We start from the raw sequence: 13,010 nt of genomic DNA, 5'->3' as shown, positions 1-13,010 counted from the left end.
GTGACTGGGTCATTTGTGTTTAGCAAAGTCCCATAGCGCCCTGTTTCTCTTAGGATGAAATTTAGCGCACAGGAAAAGAGAATGTTAGACTTATACCTGATATTTTTAGCAAGAGAAGCCAAAAGGCAGTAGGATAACATCAAACGCCTGGAGAGAAAATAATCATCATCCTAGAATTAGGTATCCAGTGAAAAGATCTTTCAAGAACTGTGTATCCACTGAAAATATCTTTGTAGAATGAGAGTGAAATAATGACATTCACAAATACAAACACTAAGACTTTGTCCCTCCCTAAGGGGAATTCCAACGGAGGAATTTCGGGGATGGAGGAAGATGATCAGACTGAGGTCTGTTGCAATACGGAAGAAAAAACAATGAAGACCATTGATAATATAAAATAGCAACTGTCTTCTGGATAAAAATAGAATTAAAATACGCAATAGTCGTGGCATATAAACTTGACTGGGTGGAGGTACCGCGTTCTAAGACCTGACATTCTTCAGAAAGAAAGTGAAGATAGGGGCGGAGATTTAGCTCAGTGGAAGGAACCGCGCCTGCCTGAAAGCCCAAGGTCCTGAGTTCAATCCCCGGTTCCAAAAAAAAAGAAAGAAAGAAAGTGAAGACGGCTGAGCTGAAAATCCAAGTTGCCATCACTAAGAAAAACAGAGAATGGGAATACAGTGTGTGATATTTATCTAAATTATTGGAATAAAAAAACCAACCCAAGCAATCCTGAGGCCAGCAGGAAAAAATAAATACAACTGGTGGGACAAAAAGATGATAGGTATTCACTCAAAGATTCTGTAATTGAGTAAGTACAAGTGGACTAAATGTTGTGGTTAATATACGAAGCTTAGCAGACTGCATAAATTCCAACTTGGTGCCATTTGGATCACTGATATTTCCCAAACATACAGATACTAAATGATTGAAAGTGCGTGGAGGGAAATGGCATGCAAAAGCTAACTAAAAGAATGTGGGTGTGGGTTTTTTAATATATGGAAAGGATCACTAGAGACAAAAAGGGTCACTTCATAGAGAAAAGGATACAATTGACCAGGAGGGTAGGACAATTTCAAATTTGTATCCAGATACTAAAGTCATTCAAGGAAACAAATAGAACTACAAGAAATAGACAACCACAATTACAGACTATGGATCCAAATTATAGATTTTAAGACATATTCCTCTATAATCAGCAGAACAAGCAGAAAAAATATTCCTAAGGTTAGATTTGAACAATGTCATTAATAAACTTGATGATATTTACCAAAACAGTGTTCAAAAGCCTGAATCATATAAAGTATATTTTCTGACATCGACCTATTTAAGCTAGAGATCAGCAAGGACCCAAGTTCGATCCCCGGTACCCAAAAAAACCACAAAAAACCCCCCATAAGCTAGAGATCAATAACTGATAGCCCCTTGTGTTTGGAACATAATTTTGAAAGAACTTTGAAAGCCCCCTCAGTTTGGAAATTAAGTATGTTTCTAAGTAACTGATGGAACAAAAAGAAAAAAGTCAATTGAAATCATAAAATATATCAACTGAATGAGAATGGAAATGTTACATATTAAGATTGTGGGCTATTACTAAGGGAGTACAGTACTTAAAATATTTTAGCACTTATTTTGGAAAATAGAAAGTCTGAAAATAATGGCCAAGCACCGATTTCAAAAAGCTAGAAAAAGAATAGCCAAGTAAGCCAAAGAAATCACATGGAAGGCAAGAAGAGAGTAAGGGCAGAAAGTAATGAAATGGGATCAAATGGGCTGGAGATTTAGCTCAGTGGCATCACACCTGCCTCACAAGTGCAAGGTCCTGAGTTCTATCCCTGGTACAAAAAAAAAAAGATAGGATCAGAAAACGTGGTTTTTTGTTGTTTGGGGTTTTTTTTTGTTTTTTTTGTTTTGGTACCAAGGATCAAACTCAGGACCTTGCGCTTGCAAGGCAGACAGCAGAACCACTGAGCTAAATCCCCAGCCCAGTTTTCTCTAGGAAAAGACTTAAGAGTGTTGCTAGCCCTTTGGTGAAATTGACCAAGAGAACAGAGGGAAGACACAGTGGGCTGACCCTGGTCATGACACCAGTGTGTAGTACAGGAGGCGATGCCTGACCCCAGCACAGACTGATTTATAGAGGGCTGGCGGACCTGGGTCAGAGTGTTCAGGTGACTGGCAGTGCGGCTGTGTACTGGTGCAGCTGGTATGAACGTGTCTGGGTATTTCAGTGACCTGAAGTCTTTTGCATAAGCTAAACAGACCTCCCCTTAATCACGAAAGGAAATGGGTGGATTGTTAGTGATGGTCCCCACAAAGAAACCCAGACCCAGAGGGCTTCACCTGTGGTTTATTTTAAAAAGAAATCATTCCAGTCTTAACCCCAACATCCCCACATAAGAGGAAGAGGAATTCCTCCTAATTCTTTGTATGACAAGTACAGTACAAAAAAGGAAAATTATAGACCAGTGTTACTCATGAAGAAAGATACAAAAAAAATCTGAAAGCATTAGCAAATCAAACCTGGCAGTATATAAAAAGTGATAATACTTTGTGATAAAATTAGGCTGGTTTAACTTTGAAAATCAATTTAAACTAGGAGCAGTGCCTCAAGCACTGATTTGGGAGGCTGATCACAAGTTCAAGACCAGCCTGGGCAACTGGGTAGGAAAAACCCTACCCTAAGACAGAAAAAGGAGGAGGAGGAGGAGGAGGGGGAGGGCAGCTGGGGATACAGCTCAGTGGTAAAGCACCCCTGAGTTCAATCCCCAACACGGGGCGGGGAGGCGACAAACTAGCTCAGTCAGGGTGTTTCACCACATTAGAAGATCAGAGGTGGAAGACATATCATCTCCATAGTTCCAGGAAAAAGCCAGCATCTGTTATGTTATTAAAATCCTAGCAAACTAGGAATCCAGGGAATGTCTTTATCCTGGCATCTGCAAAAACAAAACAAAACCTCTAGCAAGTATCCTACTTGATGGTAAAATGTTCCAAGCATCCCCTTGAGATGGGTAACAAGCAAGGGAGGCTGTAGTCCCTGTTTTGTAACACTTCCCCCCTAATATCGGACATCTGTTCCCCACCTGGGGGGGCCACCAGCCACAGTCACCCCTGAGCATCTGAAATGCGACTAATCCAAATGGGATAGAGGAGTAAAGTTAAATACCCACCAGGTTCCAGTCTTAGGACTCACAAAACTCACTGTAAAAGTCTCAATTATGTTGCTATCAATTACATTTTGAAATGATAATATTATTAATACATTAGATAAATGAAATATATTCTAAAAATGAATTTAATTAACTTAATCTGTTCCTTTCAAATTTTGTATGTAGCTGTTAGAAAATTTCAAGTTATGCCTGTGTCTTGAATCTATGGTTTTCATAAGATTCCTCTTCAACAGTGGTGTCCTACACAGAAAAACAACAAAATGAAAGAAAAGAGTATTAAAATAAACAAAATTCTCATCATTTTCACAAATTTTAAAAAGCTTTTCAGATTATTCATTAGAATTAATAAGAGAATTTAACAAAATTGTTGGACAAAACTAGTATACAAAAATCTATTTTCGTTTGTCCTCATGCTAACAATCATAAAGTTAAAATAGATATTATTTCTACTTTAAAATATGTAAAATAGGAATAATAAATTAATAAAATGTGCAAGGCCCTTATGGAAAAAAATCATACAATTTTATAGAGCAACAGTAAGATCTACAAATGCTGAGTTGAGCCACATGCATAGATTGAAGACACAAAAGTGGGACAATGCTAATCACCACACGTGTTTAATTATTTTGCACCTTGATGAGCTAAATTTAAAGTTTACATGGAAGTGAAACAGTTGAGCCCAGCCAAGAACTTTTGAAGAAGAAAGAAGGAGAGAAGCAGATGGTGGTGATAGAATAGTCCCCGGCAGATATCCAGACAAGGCAAATAAGGCAGTGTTCTATTGACACAAGACTAGACAAAGAGGGGATCGGAATAAAAATGAGAGCCCTCCTAGATATATACGAACAGACAGGAGAAAGACTATAGAGAGCATATAGATAGAGAAACTCTGTATAGAAAGGGACTATATATATAAAGACTATGTATGTATAGAGAAACTATGTATAGGGTGTATGTAAGAAAGACTATTAGACTATAAGAGGATATAGAGAGACTATAAGAGAGAGACTACATAGGGCCTCATTTGTATATAGAAAAAGACTACATGCAACTATAGATGATAGAAAATATAGAGAGACTGGGGCTGGGGACTTAGGTCAGTGGTTCTGCCGCCTGCCTCACAAGCACAAGGTCCCGAGTTCAATCCCTGGTACCAAAAAAACAAAAAAGAAAGACTATATATAGAGACTATGTAGAAACTATCTAGAGAGGCTACATAGAAGTCATATACATATATAGATTATAGAGACCATATGTGGACTATAGTGAATATACAGAAAACTATGTAGAGAAACTATACATAAGGCAATACAGAGACATATATATATGCACACAAAAATTAAATATATACACAAAGAGCAGAAAGAGAGACTAAAATTTGGTCAGTAGGTAAAGAATGAATTTTTCAGTAAATAGTACTAAGATCATTGATTATCCAAATATGAAAAATGAATTTGAGTCTCCTATCTCTTGAAAAGTGACTCCATAAGACCTAAAAACCTTATAATGTAAAAGACAAAACTTTGGAGCTTCTACATGATATTAAAAAATACCTTTATGACCATGAAATAAAGAATAATTTCTTAAGAAACAAAGAGCAAAATATATATATATATATATATATATATATATATATATATTTGTGAGGGCCAGGGATTTAGCTCAGTGGTTCCACCACCTGCCTCGCAAGTGCAAGGTCCCGAGTTCGATCCCCGGTACAAAAAAGAAAAAAAAGAAAAAAAGAGCATAAGTCAGATAGGAAACAGTTGATAATTTTGACTACATTAAAACTATGAACTCTCCCTTTCAGGTCCTCCCTTCCAAGATGACCAAAAAAAGAAGGAACAACAGTCGTGCCAAAAATGGCCGCGGCTGTGTGCAGCCTGTTCGCTGCACGAACTGCGCCCGGTGCGTGCCCAAGGATAAGGCCATTAAGTCCCTCATTCGAAACATGGTAGAGGCCACCACGTCAGGGACATTTCCAAAGCGAGTGTCTTCGACTCTCATGTGCTTCCCAAGGTCTATGTGAAGCCGCATTATGGTGTGAGTTGTGCCATTCACAGCAAGGTGGTCAGGAATCGATCCCCTGAAGCCCGGAAGGACCTAACACCTCCGCCCCGATTTAGACCTGCTGGTGCTGCCCCACGACCCCCACTAAAGCCCATGTAAAGACCTGAGTTTTAATGGACTGAAGAAAAGTCGTCTCCGGGCAGAGGGAATGAACTAATAAAATGGACGTTATACTTTAAAATAAAAAACGAAACCATGAGCTCTCTATCAAAAGACTATATAGTGAACTGAGAAGCAAAATATTTTAAACTCTCATAAATTGACAAAGTAGGCCAGGTGTGGTGGCACACGCCTGTAACCCAGGCTACTGGAGAGGCTGAGGGAGGAGGATCACAAGTTTGGGGTCCACCCGGGCAACTTAGCAAGACCCTGTATCAAAAATAAAGTCTGGGGCCGGGGATTTAGCTCAGTGGTGCCACCGCGTGCCTTGCAAGCGCAAGGTCCCAAGTTCAATCCCCGGTACCAAAAAAAACCCCCCAAAATAAAGACAGTCTTGGGTGGTAGATCAGTGGTACAGAGCTTTCCTGGCCTGTGTGATCCCTGGATTTACTCCCCAGTACTGCAAAATAAGTAAATACAAGAGCTGATCAAAAATACACTGTGCAGGGCCGGGTATTTAGCTCGGTGACACCGTGCCTGCCGCACAAGTGCAAGGTCCTGAGTTTGATCCCTAGTACCAAAAAAAAAAAAAAAAAAAAATACACTGTGCATTTAAATTTTTTAAAAATTTGTGTTTATGAGGTGTGATCAAAAACATGGTGAATTCTGCTGCTGTCAGGTGCCATCTGACGTAAAGGCAAGCTCATAAAAATATTACAGCATGTCCTCATTCATCTTAGTCACCAGGTCTGGTACTGTGTGACTTCTGGCTCTTCCCCAAAGTCAAAACAACCATAAGAGGTAAACATTTTGAATGGATCCAGGACGTTGAGGCAGCCATGACACTCAACAAAAGAGGACTTCCAGAACTGCTTCAGAAAGTGGCAAGGATGATGGGATAAGTGTGTTCGAAGTAAGAGGGAAGATTGTTTTCTTTTTTGGTACCAGGGATCAAACTCAGGACCTTGGACTTGAAAGGCAGGCACGGTGCTACTGATCTACATCCCCAGCCCTAGGGGAAGGTTTTTTGGTTTTTTTTGGAGGGGGGAAGGTTATGATGGAAATTAATGGCAATGTCTTGAAAGTGTGTAATGGAAAACATGTTTTAAAATGTTCATTGCAGCATTATTTGTAAAACCTAAAACTGGAAAAGACTCCCCAGTGCAGCAGGCTGGGCAAGTGAGGTCCAGAATGTTCACACACAGGATTATTATACAGGCTGAAACTGAGGGAACTACAGAGATCCATGCCAACCTGAGTGAATCTTTCAAAATAATGTTGAACAAAAGAGCGCAGCCCGCATGGTGTAAAGGACAAAAAGAAAGCAAGAACCCTGCAAAGGCAGAGATCACAGACTGATTTCCTCACGAGCAGAGAGGTGCCTGGGATCCGTCCTGGCGAGGCGCCCTTTCTTAATTTAGGAGTTGATTGCATAATTTAAAATTATTTTTTTTCTTTAAAGGTGTGAATCCTTTATACACTTTCATGGGTGTGCTATGTATCACAGTGCAAAGATTAAATGTATACATAGGAGGCTGAGGCAGGAGGTCACAAATTTGAGGCCAAGCTGGAAAACTTAGCAGGACCCAGCCTCAAAGTAAAAAATAAAGAGGGCTGGAGATACAGCTGAGTGCTAGGGTGCCCTACATTCCATCCCCAGTAATGCTAAGAAAAATTAAGATTAAAAAATTAAATTTAGGGCCAGGGATTTAGCTCAGTGGTTTCGCCGCCTGCTGCACAAGCGCTAGGACCCGAGTTTGATCCCCGGTACAAAAAAAAAAAAAAATTTAAGTTTAGGGCTGGGGATTTAGCTCAGTGTTTCCAGCGCCTGCCTTGCAAGCAAAAGGTCCCAAGTTCAATCCCCGGTACCAAAAAAAACCAAAAAAATAAAAATAGTTTAGGAAAAACTGGAACTGAAAGAGAAATACTAAGATTAGCAGGAAAACAAACCGAATCAAAAGAAAATAAAGATAATTGAGGATGTAAAAGATGACTTTGGTAAAAGCTGTCCAGAGTTATTTTAGGAGATGCCATACCACAAAACAAAAGCAAGGTACTTTGAGAAGGGAAAAGTCAGAAAACAAAAAAGTTTTTAACATTAAAATATTTCTGTAATTTAAAAGATCAGTAGAAGGGTTAGTGTTCTCTAGAACTTAGAATAGAAAGCTGGGAAATATGAAAGAAAAGACAAGCAATATAAACTGGACACGATGCCTGTAATAGCATTCTGGGAGGCTGAGGCAGGACGATCACAAGTTTCAGCCTAGCCTGGGCAATCTAGTGATTTAGTGAGACCCTGACTCAAAAAATTTTTTTAAAGAAGGGCTGGGGATGTAGTTCAGTGCAAATGCCCTGGGTTCAGATGGTCTAATAACTGCTATCTGAAATTCTAGAAGGAGAAAGTAGGATGAAGGGGGAGGAAAGGGGCAGAAATGAGCAACTAAAAAGAGCTTTTGGAGCTGAAGGGATACACAAGTGGAGAGGGCCCCTCAGTGCCAGGTAGAATGGGTTTTTAAAAGCCTGACCCCTGTACACACTGAGAAATATCCCAAACATCATGGATAAAGAGAACGTTAAACAAAAAGCTTCCTCTTTTTAAAAATAAATCACAAAAAGAGAAATATGAACCACTCTTACATCAGCAAGAACAGAGGCCAGCAGAGGCGGAGGCAGGGTTTCAAATTCTAAGAGGAAATTACTTTGAACATGATATTGTATACTTTCTGGGCAGTTAAAATGTTTCTGTATAACAGAAAATATGGCTTACAGTGCCATAAGCAAGAGCCTGTTCTTCTCTTCTAATAATATCTATTGTCCTTTTGGAAAGGAGCCGTGGCTTGCTTTTTTGGTGGATCAGTGGCCTCAGGGCAAGCATCTGTGTGATTCCACCTTGTATTTGTTCCCACATGGTCACAAAATGATTGCTACTGCTGCAGACATCACACTTATATCCACTGCATCCTGAATGCAAAGGAAAGAAAAGATGGTGTCATGCACCTGTGTTCTTCCCTTTTATCTTGATTTTGTCAGTAAAGCAAATCTTACCCAGAAAACCCAAGCAAACTTCTGCTGATGGTTTAGTTGCCATATATGTGTCAAAGAGTTCCTCCTGGAGGCCAGAGTCTGAGAAAGCAAGTACAGAGTCAAATAAATTGTTGCCTCACGCATTGATAAGGAGCTCCATTAACAAGAAAGGGATTTAGCTCAGTGGTTCCGCTGCCTGCCTCGCAAGCACAAGGACCAGAGTTCGATCCCTGGTACCAAAAAAAAACAAGAAAGGGGTGGTGAAATGAGTATTGGCTGAGCAACTAGCAGGTTAGCTTCACTTGCCAGAATCAAATGTGAGGGCCAGATAAAGTCACCAGGGAGTTTAAATCCTCCAACTTCCTTCTTCTTTTTCAAACTTCTTTTGACTTTCTAGTCCTTTGCATTTCCATCCAAAATTTAGAACCAGCTTGTCGGTTCCTCCCCTCTTCCCCCTACAAAAAAAAAATGCTTGGAGTTCTTTCAAATCTCTAGAGCTATTTGAAAATCATTTATTTATTATTTTTTTTAATATCACATTTTATTTGGATAAAACTACAGTTTTTTGTTTGTTTTTGGTACCGGGGATTGAACTCAGGTCCTTGCGCTTGCAAGGCAGGCAGTGTAACCACTGAGCTAAATCCCTGGCCCTGAAAATCATTTATATTTTAACAATATTTAATTTTCCAAGACCTGTTCTGTCTCTCCATTTGTAGGTCTTGCTTTATTTCCGTCAGCAATGTTCTGTCCTGAGGGGAGGGGTGCAATTGCTGCTTGTCTTTGTTATTTGTCCCTTTGTGTCCCACTGCCATTGTAAGTTGTATTTTTTTTTTTTTTTTTTGGTACCAGGGATCGAACTTGGGTCCTTGCGCTTGCGCAGCAGGCGGAGAAACCACTGAGCTAAATCCCCAGCCCTGTAAGTTGTATTTTAATGTTTAATTGTTCATGACTACTATATTAAATTAAATTTTTTTTTAATTCTTTTTGTGGTGCTGGGGATTGAAACCAGGGCCTTGGGCATGCTAGGTGAGCACTCTTAGCACTGACCTACATGCCCAGCCCCTAAATTTAAATTTTTATGTTGACTTTGTATACAATGACATTACTAAACTCACTTATTAATTTATTAACTTTTTTGGTAAATAACATCCGGTTTCCTATGTAGAGGATCATATCTGTAAATAAAGACAGTTTTAGTTCATTTTCAATCTATACTGTTTCTTTTTCTTGCTTTATTGCCCTGGCTAAAATTCTAGGGAAGTATAGAAAGTGGATATCATTTATTCCTGATCTCAGGGAGAAAGCATTCAAAGTCAAATGTGAAATAACATTTGATTTTGAAAAAATCAATAATAAAGTTAAATCTATAATAAAGTTTGATTTTTAAAGATACCTAAAATTTAATGATTATCCATGTTGAAAGGGCCCAATGCATGAAAATAGTCCTACACCAAGATAAATCATTGTGAAATTTCGGAACACTGGAAATGAAGAGAAAATCCTATGAGTCTCGATGTACGCATAAATAAGGAATGAGAATTGGCTTCAGACTTCTCAACAGCCACAGTAGAAGCAAGAAGACAATAGAGGAATGTCCTGAAGGAGAAGGAAATTCCTGAAGGAGAGGAATTTTCAACCCTGGATTCTATACCCAGCCAAACGAGCCATCAAATGGGGTGGGGAATAAAAACATTTTTTTGTATAAATGGTCTCCAAATGTTTATTTTTCATGCACCCTTTCCCAGGAAGCTATCAAAAGCTGTTTGGGGGCTGGAGGTATAGCTCAGTGGCACAGCACCTGCCTGCCAAGCACAATGTCCTGAGTTTGATCCTTGGTACCAAAAAAAGTCCAAAAAATGAAAAAGCTATTTGTCACCAAAAAGGAGGGAGTAGAATGAACAGGAGGAAGCTATGAGAGTCAGGGGGATGAGGAGAGAAAGGAAGGAGATTTCCACAGCAACAGGTAGCCCCAGGCACAGAGAGCAGCAGTGCAGACTGAGCCGCCTACAAGGCACCCACGAGCTCTCTGCAAGAGGGAGACACGGATAGGGTGCTGATGTGTCCACAAGGGTGGAGACAGGGTAGGCACCTGCCCGGATGTGCCTGGGGTTGAACTGGCTAAACACATTTTTTAAAAAATGAAACAAAATAAAAGTAAAATAAAAATAAAAAGTGAAACAAAAATAAAAGTAAAAACTCCAAGAAAAAAGTTTAAGTAAGTGAAAGTAATCACATTACACCAAGAGCCCCCCAGAGAGTGCAGCAGTGAAGAGCATTAGCCTAGTGCTAATGCCACAATGCCAGTACTGGGATAGCCAGTAGTGCAGTACCACTGTCCTGGGAGAATGGTGGAAGGGGAGGTGCACAAGGGTGAGAGAGCCATATCCTCCCCCTCTGTGGTACCAAGCGGCAGTAATGTCAGCTTGAACGGTCCAGAAGGAGCACACGGGCCTGCGTTGCACTGTAGGGGTGCAGAGAGTCCACACCCACAGAGCCAGCTTGGAGAATTGAAGTGGGGCCTCTAGAAAGGGGTAAAAGGACAAGGGGTGGTGTGGGGTGTGGCCTGTTATTTTTCTCAATGAACCTTGCAGAACAATATATCTGCATATATAAATCACATAGTATGAGCGTGTGTGTGTGTGTGTGTGTGTGTGTGTGTGTGTGTGTTCATATTACATACAGATTTTTTTTTCCTGGTACCAGGGATCGAACTCAGGACCTTATGCTTGTGAGGCAGGTGCGGTGCCACTGAGCTAAATCCCTGGCCCTAACTATAGAATTTTGATCACAGTAGACAGCAGAGAAGGTACCCTGGGTATAATCTATAAGGGAAGGAAGTGAGGGACAGGAGAGGGCCCTGTGTAGCTGCCTGTGGAAGGACCTGCTGAGAAGCAGGGCTGGGGCCAGTGGACAGGTAAGGAGACTCCTGCAGCTGCCTAGGGAGGAGGCAAGCATGGCCTGGCCCAGAGCCAGCTACTGAGCAGAGAGAGGTGATCAGATGCGGGAGAGGAGGGGGCCCACTAGCTGGGACAGGCAGTGGAGAGGAAGGTCATGTTGGATGCCAGGGTTTGGGAGAAGGGACGCTTTCCTCTTCAAGGGAGGAGAGGCCCTCGCCCTCCTGCCCCCAGGGCTGGCTTTTGGCTTTGGCCTGTGTGTCTCCCAGGCTGTGCACACAGAAGGGCCCGGTACCTGTGATGCGGTTTGATGCTCTGACGTCTTGACATTTGTGTTGAGCGAGGAGCCCGCATTTCCATCTCAACTGGACCCCAGACGATGCAACCAGTCGCACTCCACTCCCCAACACACCTCCGCCTGCCTTGTCGTTCTCTTTTCCCCTGCTGGTGTAGAGTTTAAACCCTCAGCTTCCTGGACCCCCACCTGCATCCCCAGTCTGGGTTCCTGACCTCAGCGACCATGAGCCCACCCTGTGGGTGTCCTGGGCCTTCTGTCCTCACAGAGGGGCCAAGGTTCGTGGCTTGGCGTGACTCCCCTACCAGGGCGCTCAGGAATGCAATCGCTCAGGCCCCACAGGGCCAGGGCCTCCTGTGCGAGTGCACATTCGTGGGCCGGGAGCCATCTTAAGGTTTCCTTCCTCCTAACTCAATGGGTCACCGATCACTGTGACTTCCACGCCGGCCACACCTCACCTCCTGCCTGTGTCCCTCAACGGATCCACCTGGAAGTCCTCCGACCTCCACAGAGGGACTCGGACAAGTGGATGACCACAGCCTTCCCCCTGCTCCTTGTCCTCGGAGCCTCCTCCTGCTCTTCCTCCTAGGAAGTGAGCCACCCCACATCTGCGGTGTCTCAGAGGCTTCTGGCTCCTCCACCCTCCTGTCACTTCCGCTCCCGTCTCCTCCAGCCCACACAGCCACCAGCACCTGTGCCTCAGTTCCCCTCCCAACCCTCCACAGCCTCCGTCTCCACACACATTGTCCCCTTGCTGTCCCTGCTTCCCTCGGATCACGGTTGTGTCCACCTTTCCAAATGAAGTCTCTACTGGCCTCCCCTGCTGCCCGGCCACACCTCTGGATGTCCCTCCTCACAGCCTGAGCCTGCTGTGGGTCTGTGCCTCCGCCACCATCACACTGGGGCAGGCAGGGCTGTGTCAGTCTCGTTTTGACACTCGCACTCTGTCTAGGGCAGAGGCACGATGGGGTTCTGCATTTGTTGAGTGCACAATTACATGCCCAATGAGAGGCTGGTCCCCAGCATGGCACAGGAGGGCAGAAGAGGGAAGATGGGTCTTTGTGACAAGAGGGGGGGCGACTATTAAAAGATCAGTTCCGGATGGAAAACAAGCGAAGAAAGAGGGACAGCTCCAGTGTCGAGCCCTCAGAGCACCAGTACTCGCTTTGACCACCAGGTGGCACCAGGCTCCCGGGTGTCTGGCTGACGCAGCGTTCCGCCCTCGGAGTGTGAAGCCTGCTATAGGTTCAATCTGTCCCCCAGGGAGAGGCCCTCGAATGAGCGTGTCAATCTCGGCCCAGGTCCCCACGCTGATACTGTGTCACTCTGCTTGCAATGCGCAGGCACATTCTGAGTGCTTTACATTTATTCACCCAATTCATCCTCCCGCTGCCCTGGGATGTAGGAATCACTGCCAGCTCCATTCCCCAGAGGGAGCTGAGGCACAGAGAGCAT

The 13,010-nt window shown here is 42.8% G+C and overlaps 1 pseudogene; it reads left to right on the top strand.

Annotated features, from left to right (window-relative positions):
- Window positions 1–4,987: 4,987 nt before the first annotated feature.
- On the top strand, window positions 4,988–7,034 carry LOC101699675 (small ribosomal subunit protein eS26 pseudogene; annotated as a pseudogene).
- Window positions 7,035–13,010: the final 5,976 nt, after the last annotated feature.

The sequence above is a fragment of the Heterocephalus glaber genome, unplaced genomic scaffold (genome assembly GCF_053883595.1).
Source record: "Heterocephalus glaber isolate CG9 unplaced genomic scaffold, H.glaber_assembly_v1.0 deba00001444, whole genome shotgun sequence".
Taxonomy (NCBI): domain Eukaryota; kingdom Metazoa; phylum Chordata; class Mammalia; order Rodentia; family Bathyergidae; genus Heterocephalus; species Heterocephalus glaber.
Note: the sequence above shows the minus strand (reverse complement) of the source record. Positions and strands in the feature narration are given on the sequence as shown.